This window comes from Podarcis melisellensis, assembly GCF_964234715.1.
Source record: "Podarcis melisellensis genome assembly, chromosome: 12".
Taxonomy (NCBI): domain Eukaryota; kingdom Metazoa; phylum Chordata; class Lepidosauria; order Squamata; family Lacertidae; genus Podarcis; species Podarcis melisellensis.
In genome coordinates, this window is record NC_138544.1 from 12,329,682 (window position 1) to 12,348,043 (window position 18,362).

At 45.7% G+C, this 18,362-nt stretch overlaps 1 long non-coding RNA gene across 2 annotated transcripts; it reads left to right on the top strand.

Annotated features, from left to right (window-relative positions):
- The first annotated feature begins 3,794 nt into the window (after positions 1 to 3,794).
- Positions 3,795 to 17,709, top strand: LOC309353646. 2 transcript variants are annotated; one of them, XR_014161969.1, is made up of 4 exons: positions 3,795 to 4,121; positions 5,457 to 5,603; positions 10,522 to 10,598; positions 17,459 to 17,709. It is a non-coding gene; the product is annotated as an uncharacterized lncRNA (long non-coding RNA). The 2 variants fall into 2 exon arrangements; XR_014161970.1 differs by lacking the exon at positions 17,459 to 17,709 and adding an exon at positions 12,657 to 12,878.
- Positions 17,710 to 18,362: the final 653 nt, after the last annotated feature.

Consider the following 18,362-nt stretch of genomic DNA (forward strand, 5'->3'; position numbering starts at 1 on the left):
GTAAAAATGTAGTTTATCATCCTTAATCCTGCCCTCTGGCAGTGGAAATTCTGTTGAATGTTTTTGTAATAGTGTCAAATGTTGCTGCTTTATCAGGGAGATACTTCTTCCTAGCTTCAGGTTAGGAGAATCATATGTGTTATGAAGAATTTGGTGCTTGAATGCTGAGAATTAACAAGGATTCTCGGAGAGCCTACAGTATATTGTGGAATTCCAGATCATATCCAGATAGCTTCTGGAGAATTCAGTCAACTGCTGATATCTCTCTAAACCTGTCATATAGGCCTTTCCTGAACTTGGAAGACACCAAACATAAGTTCTCATGAATGTATATGTTGGTAAGCTTGAATTCATGCTGGTAAGTGCTGGTGCTCTATCTACCCACTTTTGCAAACTATAAATCTGGCAGGAGAAGTCAATGAAATTGGCTTAGAATTAGTATCAGCACAGTAAATCCTTTTCCTCAAGGTCTGAAGGCACAAAGGGGTTTTGAAATTATTCCCAAATGCTATTAGCTATGGTGGGTGCCAATCTCAGCCTGATCAGAAAAATGTGGACGTCCATGTGACCATTCTTGGTTTAGCTGACATTGCAAACTATTAGGCAGCTGTAGGCATTTATACTACAATATCTCTGCAAGAATACTATCAATTTCTGCTCTCACAATGCCATTTCACAGCATGGCTCAGTTCATTCTCCAGGCTGTATGAAGCCCCTTTGTTATTTTCAGTCTGGGTTATTCACACATTTGTTGCCGTGAGCCGGAATGAAAATGAAGAGGAAGTCTTGGAAGAACTGGCTTCAAGCTGAAGTAGATTCTAGGAGTTTATTAGTAGCTAGCTACTGTTAATTACTGTAGCTTCAGCTGTTGTCCATGACCACTACTGGGTCATAACTATGGTGGGGTGGAGGTTGACTAGCAGTAAAACCGCCATATAATTATATGCTAAAATGTAAAGAAACTGGTTCCTAATTGCACATGGGGTCTAAAGGTGGGTGCACAGTTTAGAGCCTAACAGCATTCATTGCTTGAAGTGTCTCGTAAACCTATGACATAGTTCTACCTGAATGAATGTACTAGCTGAAGATTGATAGGAACTACTGCGTGTAAAAAAGTGGTATTAGGCTCCGCTGATTGCTGCATGACCTTGAAAGTGATTTACTTTGGAAGATATGTGCATAATGTATCAGACTTTGATTATGCAACCTTTTACAAAAACAGCTATAGGATAGTACTCTGAAAGAGCAAGGGAAACAGACTTGTTTAAATTTGTCGGAATAAATTCCACCTCATAATGGAGGGGATCGCTGCTATAACAATAACCAGATACTTTGAAAAAGCTGGGTAGTGACCTGTTTCTGACTGGGAAGGTTTTTGAGAGTTCTATTCTGTGAACAAATACGCTCAGCAAATCAGTAAATCTCTTCAAGGGAACATTCTTTGGTTTTCTATCAAAAAATATACTTCCTGTGACTTGGGCATTGAGTTTTCACTAAGAATACTAGACAAGCATATTTTGATTTGGTTTTTAGCTTCATTGATTTTAATATTTTTAAGTGTTTTAAATAGTTGCTTTTAATGGTTTCCTACTGGTAAATTTATTGTTTTTTTTTTTTTTAAAAAAAACCACTTTGAAGTTTTATGACATTCAAGCTGCATATAAATCTTGTGAGATGAAATGATAACACACTGCAAAACTTCAGCTTGGTTTCTCTGGTTCCCCTGGCAAATGAACTCGGGAAATGTCACTGATGTTGTATCTTTATGAATATGATCGGGTTTGACTTCTTGGGGGAAATGTGTTGTCATTTACATGTTAAATCTAGATGTGTCCCTTGGCTTCACTTCCAATAGCACAAGTAGCTGTGTTTTGTGGACACTGGGAAGTGGAAAACACCCTTCTGTAAGGTTCATGCAAATGGTGCACATGCTTGCTTTGAAGAGGAATCCATGCTTTCTCCGCTTCACGTTAACTCAATCAAATACAGTAGTCAATTGTTAATTAGATTGGTTTAGCACTGAATGTTGTGTTGAATGTACATTCTTCCTCCTAGCTATAGGAAGGAAAACCCCAATGGGCTGGTGAAGGACTTGGGTGCCTGCCAGTTTAAACTAAGCCCCAACAGCTGTGTAGCATTTCAACCAGGTGAGATAGCAATACTTCAAACTGGAAGCAATGTGTGTCTGCTACCATTCACATCCATTGTTTCCCCCTGGCCCAGAAACTGGTTGTGGATGCTGTGATTCCTTTGGGTGGGTTGCTGTCAACCCCCATTTCCCTGGCTGGCCAGAATAACGGCTATCATAACTGGTGGTTCCTGTGGCTTCAGAAAAAGGTGGCCGCCAGTTGCCACCCAAAATCATATACTGTCTTGTTTCCCCCTTTGTCAAAAGAAGAGATGGAGAAGCTAGGAAGTTAAAAATCGGCACCAAGCAACCAAAAACAATTTTTAAAAATAAAAATGCCTCTTTAAAGACAAATACTTGTGCCATTCCCAAATCCCCAGCATGAGGCATGAGTCAGAAAAAATGAAGTGAAGGCCGCTCCCTGCAAGGCCCTTTCCACCTGGCCTAGGGGGTGAGGCCCAGACTCACCAGCCCCACTGAAGAGGCTCCTCATGAGGCTGGAGGAAGACAAACTTTCCCTTTGCTAGGCTTCTCTCCTGCTATTAAAAGCAAGCAGCATATTATTATTAAATAGCCTCGGTCCAGTATATCTGAAGGAGCGTCTCCACCCCCATCGTTCTACCCACTGAGGTCCAGCGCCGAGGGCCTTCTGGCGGTTCCCACACTGCGAGAAGCCAAGTTACAGGGAACCAGGCAGAGGGCCTTCTCAGTGGTGGTGCCCGCCCGGTGGAATGCCCTCCCACCAGATGTCAAAGAGAACAACTACCAAACTTCTAGAAGACATCTGAAGGCAGACCTGTTTAGGAAAGCGCTTAATGTCTGATGTATTACTGTATTTTAATATTTGGTTGGAAGCCGCCCAGAGTGGCTGGGGAAGCCCAGCCAGATGGGTGGGGTATAAAATTTTATTATTATTATTATTATTATTATTATTATTATTATTATTTCAGACGAAGCCAAATTTCTTCCATACCATCAACTCCACGAATTGGGGAGGGTGGGTGGTGCCAATTCATGGTTCACCTCAGGTGCCAAAATGTTTTGGGCCAGCCCTGTTCCAAAGCGTTACTCATTCTGATTGTGAAGGCAAATATTGCAGCCATGGCTAGTAGCCATTGTTTGCTTTCTCCTTCAGTCTGATCCTCCTTTAAAGCCATCCATGTTGTTAATGTACTGCAGTGTCCAGACTAGGACCCAGGTGTCCAGGGTTCAAATCTCTTGGCTATAAATCTCCCTGGGCGACCTTGGACCAGGTTTTGGGCTCTCAGCCTAGCCTACCTCACAGGGTTATTGTGAAGATCATTTGGAGAGGGATATACCAAGTTCCTCTGAGAAAAAAATGAGTTTTCATGTAATAATGCAATAAAGCACCAAGAAAGGCCTCTAGGTGCACAAACATGTTTTTAAAAAGATGCCTAGAGGTGGCAGATGTGGGTGAGCACCTGGAGAGAGAAGGTGAATGAATCCCCCATCTCATTTTTTTAAAAGAACATTCACCCCCCTGGAACCTAGACTACACCATGAGCAAATGGTGGCCCACTATCCAGCCACACCTGGGCAAACAGGTGAGTTTCAAGGAGGTTCCAGAAACTGGATCACAGTCATGGCCTGCCTTATTTCCTTCGATTCTCTAGAGGGGTGCAACGTTGGGAAGATTGGGGGGAACTCTAAGGGGTTTCAGCTGCCTGAGCCTTCTGCTTTGGGGGTAAATGCAGGGCTGGGCCAGACACTTGGCAGCTGCCCAGGTGACTTGGGCGTGGCAGAGAGAGCGTTCCTGGAGCCCAGAGCCCATTGGCTCCAGTCCTTCGCCAGGCTCTGACCTCACAACCAGCTGCGGAATCCTGCAGAATGTTTTGTTTCCTAGGAGGCCAGGTGAGTTGTTTGAAAGGATCCCTGGGTCAGTTGAAAGCCCAGTCGGTTGAAGATCAGATCACTTCTTCTGTTCTGGATATTTTCAGACCTGTTGCGTAATGTGCTGCTGGTTTCGCAGAAGGTAAAATCATGGGAAGGAGGGGAGGCACCATGAAAATTAATGCACCCGCCACATGCCTAGTTTTTAAAGATGCTCCTTGGTTATTTGGTTATTTTCTGGTACAATTTTTATTAAGTTTTTCTGTTTTACATTTTAAGATATTCATTTAAACAACCTTAAAATATCAATGACTTCCCTTCTTCTCTTTCCATGGTTCATTTCACATACCATAAATACCTACATATTGTGCTTAAACTAAACCATTCAGTATTCCATTGTTACATCCATGAAAACTGATTTACACTGTTGAATTTATCTTAATGTTGCCAACGTTTTGAAACGTACACAATTTTCACCCATATATTCAATAAACATTTTCCAATCTTTTTTAAACATATGTTCTTGTTCTCTTTTTCTATATGTTAAGTCTGCAAGCTGCACATATTCCATCACTTTTAGTAGGGACCTTACTTGTCTTCCATTTCTGGGCTAATGAAACACAGGCTGCAGTAGTAGCATACATAAATACCCCCCCCCCCAACTGAAAGTGTTCAGCTATCAGTGATGCAATGGAGGGAAATACATGTCTTCATTCTTCTCCTGTTAAACTGCTGAAGCCCAAGAGAGCCCCCAAATCAAGGGCTGGAGACCTATAGCACAGACTTGAGACCCCTGCTTCTCCCTTCTTCCACAGAAGAGCCATAATCTCCTTCCTTCTCCCAAGGGTAGCCTGGAACTTTTGAGTTCTCGAAAATGGCCAGGAGAGAATTCTTCTCCAAACAAGACCCAGAATGGCAGTGGTGGACTTTGGACTATCAAATTCCAGTGCCACCCTGTGCAACTCCCCCCGCCCTAGCCCACTGCCGCCTCTTGTGCTCTGTTCCAAAGCATTGTTTGGGCACCCCCTGCAGTGTGGCACCCAGTGCGGCCACACCAGTCACGCCACCCTAAAACCAGCAGAGCCATTGGATGCTTCCTGGTGTCTAGGCTGGCGAGTGGCCATAGCTCAGCAGTGGAGCACTTGCCTTGCCTGCATGAACCCCAAGTGCAATAGCATCTCCAAGAAGGCCTGGGAAGGAGAGACTCTCGCTTGAGGCACTGGAGAGCCACCTGCCATGGAGGTCACTTTGGGCCAGGTGGACCAGTGGTCTGACTGGACAAGGCAGCTGCTTGACGCCCCACCAGTGGCCACTCTGGGCTTTGCTCCCAGTTCAGGAAGAGAGCAGGATCCTTCTCTCCTTGTAAGGCAGAGCCCAAGTCTTTTTTGAAAGAACAACCCACTTTAGCTGCCTCTTTTCCAGACCCTGCTGGGATTCGGCCTCAACCTGATGTTCTTCTTCTGCCCTCTTTGCACAGAGCTGTTTATGATGGAGGCCTCCCACCGACACTCGCTGCATAGTCTGGTGGTCCTGTTTTACCAATGGTTGTATAAATAGAAACTCCTTGAACAGGAGGAGCTGGCCCTCCTTTCCCCCAACCTACAAGAATCGCTCAAGATCCACAGTAAGCCTGCTTCCCCTCCATTCTGTGGCTGGCCCAGCCCTCCGCTTCTTCCTGGGCGGGTCAGGAGCAAAGGGAGAAAGGCCAAAAATCAGAGCACAGCATCCAAAGAGCTCTGCAGCAGGATCAGGCCCAAGGGACCCAAGCCAGTCTTGCAGCCTGTTTTCAGGGGGGGCCACAAGCAGCAGGGCAGGAACGCAAGCACAATGCCCCCCAGGAATGAGGATTATACTGCCTTGGGCAGGGGAGGGTGGAGGTGGCAGCCAATTGCTGCCTCTAAGCCTAACCGACTGCACAGTTTGTTGTACAGTGGTGCCTCGCAAGACGAAAAGAATCCGTTCCGCGATTCTCTTCGTCTAGCGGTTTTTTCGACTTGCGAAGCAAGCCCATTGACAGCTTTAGCGGATTAGCGCTACAGCGGTCTAGCGGCTTCTAGCAATCAGCTGTTAAGCGGCTTATCAGCGGATCAGCTGTTTAGCGGCTTAGGAAAAGGGGAGGGAAAGCTAAAAAAAATGTGGGGACTCGCAAGATTTTTTCGTCTTGCGAAGCAACCCCATAGGGAAATTCATTTTGCGAAGCGCCTCCAAAACGGAAAACCCTTTCGTCTAGCGGGTTTTCCGTCTTGCGAGGCGTTCGTCTTGCGGGGCACCACTGTAGTAGGATGTGTTACATCAGTGCAGTCAGTTACAACATGCTTTACTTCCTAGAGTGGACAGAGCCGGGTGTGTGGGTGTGGGTGTAACTTCCAGCAGATGAGTGTGACTCTATAAAAGCAGTCACACAGCCATTTTGGTTCAGTTCAGTTCCTGTTCGATTCGAGTCTCAGTTAAGTCTCCATTTTGTTGTCTGCTGGCTCTGAATGCCACCGCCGCTGGCTGACCAATTTCCTGGACTGCAAGATGCAGCGCTTGGCCAGTTACCCTCTGCTGCTGAATAATATCACCCAGCACACTCTTCCTCCTTCTCCGTATATTTGTGTGGTGGGGAGGGAGTCACAGGAGAGCTGTGTCTCTCCATGATTCCATGTTGATATGCTTCCTAACTTTGGGAGGTTGTGAGCTGCATTGAGCCTGCCTTACTGGGGAAAGCCAGCGCCCAAGAGGGTGATGGTGAGGAGAGAGATGATGGCGTGTGTTTATACAACCCCGTCTGCTTGCATTAGTGCCCCATGGGGCTGTGTCTGCAGTGCATAGGTGTTGTTCAGCAGCCCACTTTCCTATCAGCAAACAAGGATCCCTTTGCTTCATGCATCTGGGCTGCTGCTGCTCATCTGCCTTTCAGACCTGTTTGCTTTTCAATGCAGCCTTGTTCCTAGTTTGTGCTGGGATCTGCGTTGGGTTTCAAGCTAATAAAATGAAACCAACTTTCCAGGCAGCCTCTATGCCTCTCTCTCGCTCTCTCTGCACCTTCCTTGCTCAGAGTCAATTTGTGAGCACCAGTGCCTTTGCCTGGCATGCAAGGAGTGTAAGGTGTTCCTTGAAGGAGTGAAGGAGGAGCTGAGGCAGGCAGAGTACCAGCAGCAACCGGCCGTCTACCAAAAGCGCCTGGATGCCAGGTCTCTGCGGAAAAACGGTCACCCACTGGCCAGGCAATTCCAGGTAGGGCCTCCCCTTTGTCCTCCCCTCCAATCCCTGAAATATACTTGGAGTCGAGTGTGGATTTCATGCTCTTTCTTCAGCTCATAGTAGTGAGGAATGGAAGTTCCCCCAAAATGTCTGCTTTATATACATTATTTACGCAATGGGTGCCACATGATTGGCTAATTCCAGGATTCTCCTATAGGCCAATCAGGTTGCGACTTCACTTCCACCTGGAGTTGGTTTGGGTGGCTCCTCTGGACCAATCAGACTACTGCATTCTGGATCCTATTGTTCTAGGACCAATCAGACTGCTGCATTCTGAAGCCTATTGTTCTAGGACCAATCAGACGGCTGCATTCTGAAGCCGATTGTTCTAGGACCAATCAGACTGCTGCATTCTGAAGCCTATTGTTCTAGGACCAATCAGACGGCTGCATTCTGAAGCCGATTGTTCTAGGACCAATCAGACTGCTGCATTCTGAAGCCGATTGTTTTAGGACCAATCAGACTGCTGCAGTTTGGATCCTATTCAACTCAGTACATAACACCTGGCCTTGTCCTGCTCTTCCCCTCTGTGAAATGCTGACTTTTTCTGCCCCTGCTGTGCAGAACCTTGACCTGAGGGAGCACCAACTCATCCAGGAGGGGCCTTTGCATCTGTGCATCAGCAAGAAGAAGACTGTGGCCACGGGAAAGAAACAACCTCTTCTGCCAAGACACACACACATACGTGGCACAGGCATCTCAGAGTGGAGGGGCATGCGCTCGTCCTCTGCAGTTGGCTTTGCCACTTAAACCCCCCCTTTCTAATAAGATAGGAATCAAAAAGGGGAGGGGTTGTGGCTTTGTGGCAGAAAGACTCTGGAGTCTAAAAGCCCTGGAAAACCACTGCTGCCAGTGAGAGGAGACAGTTTGGTAATCAAAATTGTGACAATTCCTTCACTGATGACTGATAATTTTCATTAAAATCTAGCTTTAGAAAAAGGATGGTTTCTGGTCATGGCGGGGCCAGAGTCACTGGAGTAAAGACTCCTGGGCAAAGGAGCAGCTGCATTCAAGATTTCAGTACAGTGGTACCTTGGGTTAAGTACTTAATTCGTTCCGGAGGTCCGTATTTAACCTGAAACTGTTCTTAACCCGAAGCACCACTTTAGCTAATGGGGCCTCCACTGGAGCATGATTTCTGTTCTCATCCTGAAGCAAAGTTCTTAACCTGAAGCACTATTTCTGGGTTAGCGGAGTCTGTAACCTGAAGCATCTGTAACCTGAAGCGTATGTAACCCGAGGTACCACTGTATATATCTGGACAGTCAAAGAAGTTTCTATCAACGTACCCTCCTGAGTATAACCAGTCAGGAGTCCCAAGGTATGGATTGGTGCCCTGATTAAACCATCTTGTTCCCCATTCGGCTTCATCTTTTTCACTTTCCTTACGAGCAGCTCTCTGCTTCTCTCCTAGTCTCTCTTTCTCTTTGCTAGCCAGATCAATTTCTCCATTCTCCATGTGTCTGATGTCTGGCCTCAATCAACAGTCAGTGGGAGCCAACACTTCTTCCGTGCCTTTTTCTAGTTCCTTAAGACTGACGGCGAAATTGGTGAAATTGTACATCTGGGATGAATTTGGTGGTCTAGCAAGAGGAGACAGGGCTGAGCTAGACCAAGCCAAGGTCGCCAGGCAGCTTTCGAAAAGATGAAGAGAACCAAGCAGTTTTAGAACACAATCCCTAAAACAAAGTAGAACCTTAGCTGTCGAAGCATCCAACTTTCATGGGTAGCTAGAGCTCTCATACAACAAACCACAGATCACAACTCTCAGAGAGAGACCCTGTTTGGTTGAAAGAAGGGCCTTTGTAGCTCCATGGCAGAACATGCAGAAGGTCCCAGCTTCAACGGCATCTCCAGGTAGGGCTCAGGGGAAGATTCCCTGCCTGGGACCCTGGAGAACCATTTTGGCCAGGCAGAGCTAGATGGGCTCAAGGGCCTGATTTGGTCCAGCTGCCTTTGTCTCTCTGACTTGCTGGGCCTTTTGCCTGGTTCTGAAGCCTGGCGCCTAGATGTTCTCCTCAGGATAAGTGGAGCGGGTGAGCAACAATCCCTCACTCTGTCTGTCTGTCTGTCTGTCTGTCTGTCTGTCTGTCTGTGTGTTAGGCCTGAACGCCCTGCTTCTGAAAGATCTCATAGCGTTCCTGAAGCCAAAGGGTCGGCGGCTGCAGTTGAAATGCTTCTGAAAGAAGGCAGGGGTCTCCCTTTTAAGCCCCATTGTTCCCCTCTCCCCTTCATATTTCAGTTGTACCTTCAGCAAGTAGCACCCCTACACTGTCATAGCTGTCAACCGTCCCTTATTTGGCAGGAAACTCCCTTATCCCAGCGCCGTGTCCCGCTGCTGTCCCTTATTGATGATGTCCCTTAAATTCCCCGGGTTTCAAAGGAAGCAGCTCCTCTCCCTCCCTCTCTGCCGGCCAGGGAGGAGGGAGGCTCCAACTGTGTTGCTTGGCTGCATTGCTCACCCAATAAGGAGCCTAAGAACGACTGGGGGGGGGGGAGCTTGCATGCCTTGTGCCGATCAAATCTGCCGCGTTGCCTGGGGACTCGCCTTTGCTCAGCGCTTCCCAGCAGAGAGGTGACGGTGGTTTTCCTTGCTGCATCCCCTTTGCTGGGTTGCTGCGCTGTGGGAACCACCACTTGCTGGCTAGGCTTTCTGCCTTTGGCTCGGAGGGGCTCAGAAGTTGAACATACCTGTGCTCGGAATCGGATGGATACGTCGTCAACGGCCCACTCATCCTTGCCGGGGAAAAGGTCTGTTTGGAGCGGGGGCACATGGTGGGGGGAAAGGAAAGGAGCTGGTTGAGTACAATGGCGGGCGGCGATCTCTTGGTGGGGGGCTTTTGGATTTGTTTTGGAGGCTCCTTTGATTGACCGTTATGGGGGAAAGGAAAGGAGCTGGTTGTCTAAAATCCCTTATTTTGGCTGCTGATCCCTTATTTTTGAGGCTGCTAGCCCCTTATTTTCAAATCTGTAAGTTGACAGCTATGCCCTACACTGTGTGTGCGCACACAACACAAACACATGCAGATGCCATGGTTCTGTCCTGGTTGCTCTGCTGTCATTAAGCCTTGAACTCTTCCATATCATCAGGGCTGATGCCTTCTATTCGGCAAAGCTTACAACTGAAGTCTTCAACTGGCTTATAGGAACAACTTTTAAAACTTAATCTACAAAGTTAGAATGAAATAAAGTGGTTAAAAGCATGCCTATACCATAAGAAGTCCCTCCTGGGCTTGGGGTGGTGAAGGTTAGTCCCTGCCTCCCCACTGATGGATGTCTCTGTCCCTCATTTTTAGGCCACTGATCCAAGCTGATTCCGTCTCCCTTCTGATGACCCTCAGGAGCAAGAGTCGAAGCAGGACAATGGTTTCTGGTGAGTTGCTGGTGTTGCTGCAGCATGGGGTGTCTCCCATGATGGAGCCTCCAAGGTCTGGCAGGGCTGCAAGGCATTCTGGGAGTGTCCTGCCCACCCCCTTCCCTCCTCCTCCTCCTGGTGAGAAGGTCTGGTCACCAGCTGGGTGAAGGGCAGCTGTCCTCCTTCTCAGGGGTCCCTAACCTCTTCCCTCTGGGCTCCCTCTTTTATTAAATACATTTAATAATAATAACAATAACTTCCACAAGTTGTGTCTCTCTGCTTTGCCTCCTGATGTTTGATGGATGAGATGCTGACATGCCTTTTGCAGAGGTTTTGCAGATCCCAGGCTACTACTACTTACATTGTTTTTCCAATAGAGGCCACTGTTTCCTAAGTGGATTTAAAATTTAAATGGCAACTGGCATTTTTCTGTAGCGCTTTCTTTCAGGGTATGGTACTGCGTTTATCTATGTTTTTGGTCTTCATATGCTGAATATATTTGCGGAAATGGTTTATGCAAGGCTACTTACTTTGAGTAACAGCCTTCTTTATCAGAAACTATTTTGTGCACGCAGCTCAGTTCTTAAGTGCCACTAGAGGGTGTTCCTTATCTATTTGAAGAGGTTTGCAGATTCCCCAGACAGCATCCATATGTTTTTAACTGCACTGAAAGTGATCCTTAAGCTGGGCTTCCTCCATCCCACCAAGAAAAAGCTAAGGATACTGACTTTGATAGTGGATAGTTAGGCAGATCCTTAAGACTGTAATCCAAAACCATACTAGAACACAGGTTTTTTTCTGGAAAAAAGGGGAAACTCACCATGAAGTTAGTTTGTGTATTGTGGGTCCAGTTGCAGTGACACACACACACACAAAGAGAGAGAGAAAGAGAGAGAGAGAGAGGCTAAATGTAAGATGTGATTAATAAACTCAAGCAGACAACAATCTGGATTAGAAATGGCCACAACTTTATTGACTACTGATATAGGTGAATTTTTGGCTAGGGGACGCGGGTGGCGCTGTGGGTAAAAGCCTCAGCGCCTAGGGCTTGCCGATCGAAAGGTCGGCGGTTCGAATCCCCACGGCGGGGTGCGCTCCCGTTGTTCAGTCCCAGCGCCTGCCAACCTAGCAGTTCGAAAGCACCCTCGGGTGCAAGTAGATAAATAGGGACCGCTTACTAGCGGGAAGGTAAACGGCGTTTCCGTGTGCTGCGCTGGCTCACCAGAGCAGCGATGTCACGCTGGCCACGTGGCCCGGAAGTGTCTCTGGACAGCGCTGGCCCCTGGCCTCTTGAGTGAGATGGGCGCACAACCCCAGAGTCTGGCAAGACTGGCCCGTACGGGTAGGGGTACCTTTACCTTTACCTTTATAGGTGAATTTTTGGCTTAGGAATTGGGTGTATAACCATTCCAGTCCTCCCCAGACAAAATAATAATAATAATAATAATAATAATAATAATAATAATAATAATAATAATATTTCAGTTTTTAAAAGGTAAGGGAACTCAGTTCCCCTGAGTTCCTGCTCAAAACAAAAAAACCTTGCCAGAACAGAAGCCCAACTGAACACATTTGGGACTTGGTTGGCATCCTTCTGTCTTGGAAAACAATGCGCTTTGCAGAGAATTACAGAGCCTGCTGTAGCTGCAGGGACTGAAAGGGGAGAGACATGTTTTACTGCAGCTGGGGCAAATGAAGACATCCGGTTGTGCTAATGCTGGCTTCTAAGGTGATCGCAGGGGCCTGGGGGCTTCCACTCTATGTGAACTGGTCCAAGTCAGCCCTCATCCAAAAACTGAGCCTAAACATGAGCCAGAGGCATGTAGAGGTTACAGTGTTGGGCTAGGATTGAGGAGACTTAGGCTGAAATCGCCACGCAACCATGAAACTCACTATCTCTTGGCCTGGTTTATCTCACAGGGCTGTTGTAAGGAGAAAATGGAGGGTGGGCATTTTGATTGCTTTGACCTACATGGTGGAAAGTTGAGGGTGTAAATGTAATAAAGACATCAATAAATGTAACTGCATTTACGTAAATTCTTACCCTAGCCCCTGTCTTTCCTCCTCCTGTTTTAGCTGCTCCAAGCACAAACTTGGGACTATTGCCTATTTTACTGCAATGCTTCGCACTCCATTTCCTGGACTGCGACGACATTCCAAAAGGCAATCCTTTGTTGTTTCGTCAGCTGGTGCATTTGAATACAAAGCTTATCATATATTTATGATCTGAGAAGTTCTTTTGTTTCATTCATCTGTGGCTTAAGGTTCTGCCATGTATAACAGCAAATTGCTTTTTTCATTCCTGTTTTTCGGGAGTAAGTAGAAACAGTTGGCTCTTACTGCCTTATGAATGCCAGAGCTTGCTTCAGCCACAAGATGGCAGGGCCAGACCTATCTAAAGCCATTTGCATGTAACAAAATATGTATTTTACTTACATCATAGGAGCCTACACAACACAAAACAAAACACTGTTGCTGTATGTAGGCTTTATTTATTATTATTATTTTTTGTTTTTTTATCTTATATCTTATCTTTGTTTTTATCCAGTTTTTCCCCCCTTTACTTTTTTTGTGGGGCCCTAAGCTATAGCTTGTTTGGCTTATACATAAATCTGACACTGTGTATAGTGCATGTTTAAATATTTTGGATCATTATAGACCACAGATTTCATCTCTGCTTAGCTGTCCCCAAAATCTCGTGAGAGCTCATATGTGGCATGAGATCTTGACGGAACCTATCCTCATTGCTTCATGGGTGCTGCTGCACAACCCAAGTAAGGGAGTCTTCGGCTGCAGGGCAGTGGTGGCGGGACACCACTTTCCTGTTTTGCCTCAGGCAGCAAAATAGGATGTGCCACCCCTGCTTTCTGCTGTCTATGATGATCAATAATCCTTATGAAAAGGTCCTTTGCTGTATATGGCGACAGTCTCTAGCCTATCAATGTTATTTCTCTCTCTTTGGGGGCGGGGGAGCCGTTCATTATTTTAACCAGAAAAGGAGGGAGCTAATCAATTTACAAAAATAGCCATACATATAAACATACATTTTTTCTGGGGTACGCAGGGGTACTCATACCCCTAAACATTTTGTGAATCTTTGTACTTTTGTCCATTTACTGTATTTATTTTTCCAAATTTGAACTATAAAATGGTGATTTTCTTGAGTCAAAATGAGAGTACCCCTAAACTTTTTTTAAGAAAAAAAGGACTGCATATAAACCTATCTTATTAAAACTTCTTGTTTAAAAATCCTAAATATCTTCAACAGTTTTTGTACATGTTTCATTGTGCTTTTAATATTTTGTTTGGAGTCACCCAGGACTCAGCTATATAGCTACCAATAAAACATTTTAAGTGTGTTTTAAGTGCAATATACAATGTGACACTAGATGGCAGTGGTGAGCCTTGTGGAAAATTCAATGTATTTTTTTAAATGCTTTTACACAATGTTTTTTTAAATGTGTGTAGATTCCACCCCAGAGTGGCTGGGGCAACCCAGACAGATGGGTTGCATATAAATAAAATAAGAATAAGAAGTATTATTAAAGTACCCTAAATATCTTAAACATCTAAAATATTTAAATATCTGTGCAAATTGGACTACTGGATTCCATTTGCTTAAAAAGGGTGATAGCCAATCAAGTCAGAGAAGAGCATCTAAATTAATGTGAATTCCTTAAGTCCATTTATTTCAGTTGGTTTACTCTGAATATGAGTTAACTAGAAGTTATCCTATTTCTTTATATGCCATGTGTTTTCTTCACATCTACTCAGTGTTTCTTAGCTTGTTCCTACCACTTGCCACCTACTTTTATGTTGCCTGGTTTAGAATCTATCTTCCAATATTTAGCATAAAGATTCCTTGCAAAACAAATTGTACCGTCTGCACCTGAATTTTCCTAGTGATCCAGTAACCTTTACTATAATTAAAAAGGCACAATAGTAGGTTAACAACTAAATTTATCAGGCGGGAAGGTAAACGGTGTTTCTGTGAGCTGCTCTGGTTCACCAGAAGTGGCTTAGTCATGTTGGCCACATGACCTGGAAGCTCATCTCGGCCAATAAAACGAGATGAGTGCCACAACCCAAGAGTCGGCCAAGACTGGACCTAATGGACAGCGGTCCCTTTACCCTTTACCTTTTTATAGCCATTCACTAATATTTCCTTACTGTCTAGCATTTAAACCATAAATGAAAAAACAACAACCACCCAACTCCTATTTTCTTCCTTTTGCTTATAGGGGCAGCATTTGACACCCCCTGTCTAGCTTGTCACTTTACTCTTCCATGATATCCAGCTTAATTGTATTGACATTTTTGAAGCAGCGTTCCTTCTAAGTTTTCACCGCTCAAAATGTTGAGCCTTTCCCAAATTAGAAAGAAAGCAAGAAAGATCACCTGGTGTCTCTTCCTTCATTCCACTTTAACATGTGTTTATGCTTCTTGGTGCTGTGTTACTTCAGCAACAACTGATATACCTTTGAAAAAAGCCTTTATCTTATTTCCCTACCTCACCCCTGCTTAATTGTGACTAGGCACTAAATACTAGATATTTTCCGGATAAAAATGTGTTTATTGGGAGAAATTGGCACAACAAGGCAGATGGATTTCCATAAGGATTTGTGCATGGTTTGTTTGTTTTTACAAAAAAAGGGCAAATTGCTGCAGAACTGTGGAGGACTGGATTTAAAATTGGAAGCATGACAGGTTGGGAGGAACCAAAATGGACAGATTCATCCATCTCTGCTTGCTGTCTTCTCCTTCCCTCCTTCCCTCCTTCTCTTCCTCCCTCTTTCCCAAAGGAAGGACCAGTCACTATTGCAGAGGTCTGAACTGGCTACTTGGAGAGGGCTCCCACTTTCTCCCTTCCATTGCTCCATCCATTTTGGCTCCCCCCCTCCCATTTCCCCCTTCCTTATCTTCTTCCAAGGCCCACAACTCCACCCATGAAATTAGGCTGAGAGTGACAGCTTGCCCACCACTGCTTAAATCACCCACACGATAAATTCACTTTGCAGGCACTGGTTCACAATGCACCTCTGCTGGGCTTGTTTGAAAACACTGAGGAATTAATTGTATTTTTTTTTAAGTGGTGGGCTGGTGGGTGGAAGGCAAAACAGTCAGAGGCAGGGAAGAATGAATGGCCTCTTGACCTATTACCATTTGGCAGCTCTATATTCAAACAGATGGGGATAGAAAATCAGTGAAACAGCCTTGAAAGGAACTGTGCAATCCAAAAAAGTATTCTGCTGGGAATGCCAAGTTAATATGAATAGTTTGCTTACAAATGGCAGGAAATGGCATTCAAAATTGCCTTTTTTCTTTGGGGTGCCTCCTGGTACTGCTGTGGCCCAAGTAGTGTGTTGCTCAGCCTTTTTTGAATTGAATTGAGATCTCCAAGGACCAGATGTTTCAAGAGAAACAGAGTGGAGTGGCAGGGATCTTTTGACTGCCTTGGTGAACATCCAGAGAAATTTCCAAATCACTAAGGAAAAAAACCAGAGCATTTCTTGCACCCAAAAACAAATTGTTCTGGGCCAGAAACAATCTGTTAATGCTACTGCCTAACTAGAAGTCATGCTGCCATTTAGCTCAGTAACATTGGAGTTTGGTTCATTCTGACCTCTACTGTATGATAACTCTTTGGAAAGGCTAGTGGAACAGCCCAGACAGGTAAAAGGTAAAGGCAAAGGACCCCTGGATGGTTAAGTCCAGTCAAAGGCAGATATGGGGTTGCGGCGCTCACCTCACTTTTCAGGCCGAGGGAGCTCGTGTTTGTCCACAGGCAGCTTTGCGGGTCATGGGGCCAGCAGGACTAAACTGCTTCTGGCGCAATGGAACACCAGGATGGAAGCCAGAGCTCACGGAAACGCCGTTTACCTTCCCGCTGCAGTGGTACCTATTTATCTACTTGCACTGGCGTGCTTTTGAACTGCTAGGTTGGCAGGAGCTGGGTCAGAGCAACGGGAGCTCACTCCATCGTGCAGATTCGAACCGCCAACCTTCTGATCAGCAAGCCCAAGAGGCTCAGTGGTTTAGACCACAGCGCTACCCGCTTCCTAGTGCTACCAATGTCATGGGTTGCTGGATGGTATTTCCATGACATATTTTGATTGGCTGTCAGTTTGGCAGGCTCGCTGCAAGTAGGTCTTTGCCAAAGTTTGCTTTAAGCGCAGGCTCCATCGTATGGGGACCTAAGACCTTAATCGCTTCTGCACCAGTGAAAAAACAGTATCTTCCTCTGCAGCTCCAAACTGGTTGCGGGAGAGAGCGCCGAACTATGTGCAGTGAGCTCTCTCCTCTCCATTTTCCACAAAGGCTATGGCTTTGTTCTACCTTCACAACTGGAGACACTCTGCCCAGTTGCATTCCAACTCTCTGGTGTCTGGCTTCCCATAGGTATCTGTCTGGTCACTGTGAGATAAGATGTTGGTCTGGGTGGACTACTGACCTGCTCCTCCAGGGTTCTTCTTATGAACAGTTGTGCTTCTGGTGTGTAAGGACAGAGTTTCCATGTCAAAGACACAAAGGCACAAAGACTCATGAGCCCCAGGCCCTGAGTGTTTCTTGCTCCCCCTTAAAACTATCTGACATGAAGAGAAGTACTTACCTGACAACCAAAGAGATCTACAGCCACAGATAAAATTAGTCACCAGCGAACTCTTGTATAGGGAGGGCGCATCAATTGTATGACATACAGTTGTCAAGTCTCTGGTAAATAAACAGAATGCCCTTAAGCTTCGGGTTTTCTAATTTGCCTCTCCCCACAATAACTAAAGTTGCGTCAGTAGTTTTCCATTTCTAATTACTGTGCTGCTATGACATCTGCTGGTACCCATCGATTATCTCATATGAATTGGGCTGTTCTTATATTCTAGCTAATCTGGCCGTAAATATCACACACGCTCCCTACAGAGATTTCAGCCCATCTGCTGCAGAAGCAGAGAGGTTAAACGCTCAGTGGAAGAACAGAGGCAATCGAGGCAGCAGCTGAACACTGTGGATGCTGCTGAACTAGAGCCAAGCTAACCAACTGGCAGATTCCAGCATGGGTGCCTTCAACAAACTCAAGTGTTTCTTCTTCCTCTTTGCAATAAAAAATGGCCACTTTTTTTTGTTCCACAAATATTCAAGTTGGGTTTTTTTTGAGGGTTTTTTGTCCACACAGCTCCCTTTGGCTGTGTTGTGCTCAGGGAGGGAGATATAATAGTGGTCTGGTTCACATGCCTCGATAAGTCACAGTATGGTTTACCACAACTGTGAGAGTGCTGGCTTTCAGCAAAAGGTTTGCAAGTGCTTTGTTCCTCCCCAGTCTTTTTAGCTGAGTGCAGAATGGTAGCTAAACCATAGTTTGGCTTAGTGTGTCATCCAAACATGGGATAAGAATAATAATAATTTATTATTTGTACCCCGCCCATCTGGCTGGGTTTCCCCAGCCACTCTGGGCGGCTTCCATAGAAACCAAAAATACACTAAAATATCACAGATTAAAAACTTCCCTGAACAGGGCTGCCTTAGATGTCTTCTGAATGTCAGGTAGTTATTTATCACTTTGACATCTGATGGGAGGGCGTTCCACAGGGCAGGCGCCACTACCGAGAAGGCCCTCTGCCTGGTACCCTGTAGCTTTGCTTCTCGCAATGAGGGAACCGCCAGAAGGCCCTCGGCGCTGGACCTCAGCGTCCGGGCAGAACTATGGGGGTGGAGACGCTCCTTCAGGTATACTGGGATCTTCAGGTATACAGGGATCTTGATTTAAGGTCTTTGCTCCACAATCTATAA